Genomic DNA, 6,000 nt, shown 5'->3' on the forward strand with positions numbered 1-6,000 from the left:
AACACCAACCCACATTTTTTAACATGTTGTGTCTCTGATCTTATTTGGCTCTCTCACCATATCAGAAATACGGATTGTCTCACAAGTAACAGAGATATGTTAATGTGTCATGTGTAAGTTAAACTTCTACATTGGAAGCAAAAGTATATATTGAGAAACATGAATGTGAGATGACTAATATACATAATGTATTAAGGTTTTAAGGGAAGATGTGGTGTCAATCTCACATGTCGGATTTCTCTTGATCAAATCTGACGATCAATCTATTATAGGCTTGCACAAAACTCCAAACACTATGATGAACTATTTTTTTTAGTTTTTGGATGTCATTAGTTTAATTTTATTATATTAAATATAAGATTTTAGATGTTCACTTTGATGAAAGAAAAAATTATCCAACCTCTACTATTTCAAATACCTTCATTTTTGGTCTTTGGTGAGATCTAGTCATAGAAAAATGTAGATGTGTTATGTTGAATTAACAAATTACATGCTTATAAGACATTTTAAAATGATGTGAAATTTTTTTCAACTCCTTCCAATATCCCATAAAATTATCATGAATCCGCTCTATTCCTAACACTTCAATGGAAAAAACACACACTACTTTTTTCCTTTGTCATTTCTATCATCTTTAAATTTCTTTTTTATATTCTCTCTTTTTCTAATTTTCTTTCTCTTTTTTTATGAAAGATAGGATCATAAACCTCCATCCATCAAAACACTATCAACTCACATTTTTTACAATGTTGTGCCTACGGTTAACCTTATTTGGCTATGTCACCAAATCTCATACGCAAGAGTCTCACACTTATGGGAGAGATGTTAAAGTGTCAATTGTGACTCAAAGTTTCAAATTGGATGCAAGTAAATCTTGAAAAACATATAAGTGAGATGATCAATATACATAATGCTTTAAGGTTTTGGGTGATGATGTGGTGTCAATCTCAGTTGTGTGCTTTGTGATGATCTAACTCATTGCAGGCTCCCTTGAAACTCTAAACATTTTGATAAATTATTTTGTTAGTTTTTTCAACATTGTTTGTAAACTTTTATATTAAGTTGAAGTTTTTTGATGTTTTTCGCTTTCATGCAATATTTTATAATAAATCTCTATTATTTCAACTTCCTTTAGTTTTGGTCTTCGTTAGGATTTCACGATAGAATATTGTTGATGCGTTATGTTGAGTTGACAAAATACTCCCTCTGTCCCATAATATAAGCAAAAAAAACTCATTTTCTTTGTCCCAAAATATAAGCAAAAAAAAAAACAAACTTTTATCCTATTTAATCTTGGTTTTAAAAAAAAAATCATCTTTTCCAATAATTGTTTTTGTTTTTCTCATAAAATTAAATGCAAATTACATTTAATTTTATCTCTCTTTCATTTTCTCCATAACCAATAGCCAATAAAAATTGTTTTTACACCTTCCAATAAAACTTTTTTCAAAAAATGCACCTGCATTTAAGTGTTTTGGTAATGATGGCGATATAAGTGTTTTTTGTAATGATGGAGATATAAGTGTTTTGGTAAATGAAAGAAGTGTACACTTACGACAAAAATGGCTCAACTTCTGGACAATTTAGAAGAACATAGAGATGTGCAGCTTTCATTTCTTTGTCTTGTAGGAAGTAGGTTGTACATTTTTCAGAAGGACGCCCAGGATAATTAAAGATAGACAAAGGTTGTCGGATTGAACAACTTTCGCCTCCATCATCATTTCGATAATAGTAAGACGCAAACGTAGAGGCCTCCTCCACACAAATAGAGCCCTCGACAGAAGATGAGTTTGTGACCTTATCTTTTAAGGTACGAATAAACTTAATAAAATAACTTGAAGACATTAATACAATTATGAGTGCATAGTGACCTCCAATTGGTTTGGTTAAGCTTAATTGTGATGGTGTTTGGAATGGATCTGGTATTCTTGCAGGGTGTAGAGGGCTTCTTCGAGACTCTGATGGTAGATGGATCAAAGGCTGCTTCAAGAAGATTGGAATGTGTGATGCTTTTCATGCTGAAATGTGGGGCATGTACCTAGGTTTGGACATGGCGTGGATGGAGAATACCACTCATCTTATAGTGGAGAGTGACTCAAAGATCTTGGTCGACATGATTACTAAAAATTTCAATTTTGAACGACTCCTACTTTGGTCAGGCGTATTCGACAACTTTTGAGTTTGAGTTGGACTGTCAAAATTACCCATACTTGGCGGGAAGGCAACAGAAGTGCAGATTGGCTTGCTAATTTCAGCATTTCAATGGATTTTCTAGATTTTCATATTCTGAAGACTCCCCCTAGTGAGCTTCAGAGTCTTTTGTTTGATAATATTTTCGGGGCTTGCATGTCAAGGAACGTCCGTTTAATTTCTTAGTTTTCTTTTTCTTTGGGCTTTGCCCTCTTTTGTACCAATATATATATATATTATAATATATTTTCAGCAACAATCTTCTTGAAGCATTAAAAATATATTTGAAACAAATCTTTTATATTTTCTGCATCAATCTTCTCAAAATATTTTTTTTTAAGGAATCTTCTCAAAATATATTTTTACAAAATCTATTTTTGTAAATACAATTCAAATAGCCTTAAACCGACGAAGGAAGCTTCTAGAAACACACGCTTCTTGGATCACAAGTCACATGAATAGTTCTAGAAACCCTAATGATTTTGAGCCAGGCATATTATCCTTCCTATAAATAAACAAATCAACCCGCACAGTCTCACAAGATTACAACTCCAACATCTATTTCAATCTTAGAGAGAACAATGAGCAAAACCCTAGGATTGTTGCTACTCTTTTTTCTCCTCCTATTGACCTCTTTCACAGTATTTGCCGAAGAGTTTGAAACTCTTCCCAATCATTCAGCATCCCCTGCACCCCATGTTCACACTCCTTTACATCCTACTTCTCCTCCTGACCCTTCTATCATAAACTCCATCATCATCACCGCCCTCGTGTTCCTTCCCTTGTTAACCCTCTTCATCAAAGACATTTTAGTCCAACACATTTTAGTCCAACACACCCTTCAATTGCTCCCTCCTTTTGCACCTCACGCACGGTCGCCAATATTGCGTCCCACTTCTATCCCTACAACCTTCATGCCTGCTCAAGTTGTTGTTTATCACAACTTTGCTCCTGCTCTTAACATCCCGCTTCTTGGTAATTTGTTTTTTTAACTTTATTATGCTTATTTTTTAGACATGTCTTTTCTGTTGCTAAAACAAAAATATGACGATTGTTATGATGTTTTCAAAATTGCAGGTGCCATTGCGTAGATCTAATGCAAAAATACTCATAAGGACGGTTCGTGTATAAGGCATTGGACTCACTTCACTTTGATTTTTGATTTTTTAAGGCATGTGTGAAGTTGTTCTATTAGTAAAACATGTAGAAATACCAGTTTACTAGTCTTTTGATTTGATTTGTTATCGAAATTGAGCAGACACTCATAGCCATAGTTTCTAGTCCTTTTATTTTCTTTTAATAACATTGTCTTTTGCTGAAACTCTATGCTAGCTAATAGGTCCACGATTTTGATGAGTTTTTTCACTTTGGAAAAGCGTGGTTTGTATCTATAATGTGATAAATATTTAGTGTAAATGAATCAGTGCCTACTTTTACTGTTCCCAAATTCAAATTATGATATTTCTCCCTTTAGCTAGTTTTCTACTGCTACTTCTCTTGGTTAAATACCAAAACTAATAAGCTTAAATATATTTTTCTCCTTTGTTTTAGATACTTCTCTTGGTTAGATACTAAAAAATTTGTAAATTATGGTTGTCAAATAAGTTGTCAATTAAATTAGTTGTTCAAATAACATTCCTCTACTTAATATGACAAGTACACGTGAATTTATTATTTTTCGATTATAGTAATGTAAAGTGCAACACTACTGCCTTTTCAACCCAATTATTTATTAGTTGTTCAAAAAAAGAAGATTATTATAAAAGTTGTTATCAATTGGTTGTACAAATATCACTGCTCTTTCTCTAATTGTTGAGGTTTGCTTTAATCTTTCCTTCTCTTTTTTAACAAAAAAATATAGACTAACTTGAGTGGGCATAGTTGTTATATATTTTTGGATATAACATAACGATCACAAAAGCTAGGCGTAGCAATATTTTGTATATGCCAATGTGTTCCATGATCATTATGGCATTGTGGACTATCCTCATCCTCATATTGTAATTTCACAATTTCTAATAATTATAAGGTATATGTTTAAATTTCTTTTAATTTGGGTATCAGGTTTTACCTCTTCAAGGTACTTTGTTAAAGTTTGATGGTTTCTGAGTATAGTTACTTCTGAATGGCTTTTATGGCATCATTAGTTCCTTATTGTTAAATTTTTTATCCCAATCTAACAATAATGCTAATAATAATATCCTCCAATTTTGAGTTAGGAGTGTTTTATTAATTTTGTTTCTCTTAATTAACTTTGTAGCGTTTGTTTGGGTACCTTCACAAGATTTCAAAAAAATCAAGAAAATAAACAAGTCACACACACTCACAACTAATCACAAACACCAAAACACCCATTAAGGTAATCCAATATATGGCTGAAAAAATACTATATACTAACAAGATTAATGTCGTAGATATATAAGGAGTGACACACAAGAAACAGAATAAAAAAAATGGACACCGCTGTTACAACAATTCTAATCACCTAATTAAGAATGTATACATGACAGTAGAGTTACAAAAAAGGAAAAAAACCAAAACAGTCTTTGGTTAATTAAACACCCTAAACCCTAAACAACTATTGATTAATTACTTCTTGCTTCTCTCATGTTGGTGCAATAGAAACAAGGGCAAAATCAGTTAGAACATCCAATGAGTTTGTGAAAATCAAACATAACATCTATACTCTCATTAAAACAAGCAGTATTTTGGATCTTCTCGAGTTTGAGTTGAGCCGCTTCTCTTTGATCTTGTCGAACTTGACCCTTCATTTGTCTCCAATTAGACAACGTCTTCTTCACTTCAACATCATCAACAAAAGGACCAACAAGTTTTTTGTAAGGAGTTTGATGATCTTTAACTCTTTCTTCTTTTTCTTTTTCCCAATCTATCATGATCTTTGTGATTGCAACCACATTAACTGAAACAAATTTTCTCTTCTTGACACATTTTCCTTTGATGGAAAATGGTTTTGCCTTGAATCCAACACCTTGATGAATCACTTTCCTTTTGCCTTGACACATTTTAGGGTTTGATCGTAGGGTTTGTGAAAGGAAGGTTTTTTGTGAATACAAAAAGACACCAACACAAAGACACAAGCGGTGAATAAGAATGTAATGGAAGAATGAATGTGTTTTTGTTAGTTAGGGTTTTGGTGTTGTTGTCTAGTTAAACATAAGTAACCTTGATTGAACTGCGGGAAGCTTCCTTCCAACGGTAATAAAATCGTGTAAATAACTAAAAACTAATTATTTCTTTTATATTTTACTATTTACTATTTTTTTTCATTCTATTTTTTATTTTTAAATTGGACCGTTTCTCTAAATTGTAAAATTAATTGCTTGAATTACAAAATTAATTAAGGCTTAAATGCACTTTTGGCCCCCTATATTTGTCGTCGTAGCCATTTTGACCCCTAACAAAAAAAATGCAATTTTTACCCCCTAATTTTACCTTGTTTAGGAAAATATATGCTCTTTTGGCCCCTTATCTTTACAAAAAAGTTGCGATTATGGCCCCTTTTTTGGGACATGTGGCGGCTTCTCAGTATAGTTGGGAAAATTAGTGGGCCAAAATTGCATTGTTTTTGTTAGGGGGCCAAAAATTTTACATGACAAACATAGGGGTCAAAAGTGTGTTTAAGCCATTAATTAATGTATGTGCTGTATTTAATTAACATTAGGGTAAATCTCTCTCTTACAAAATTAATTAATTTACCATTGTTTTATTTATTTATTTATTTTGTTAACATTCTGGTTCCTAGGATAAATGAGACCAAGTAATTTAAAGTTCAACTAAGATATAAGTAAA

This window comes from Medicago truncatula, chromosome 1 (assembly GCF_003473485.1).
Source record: "Medicago truncatula cultivar Jemalong A17 chromosome 1, MtrunA17r5.0-ANR, whole genome shotgun sequence".
In the NCBI taxonomy this organism is placed as follows: Eukaryota; Viridiplantae; Streptophyta; class Magnoliopsida; order Fabales; family Fabaceae; genus Medicago; species Medicago truncatula.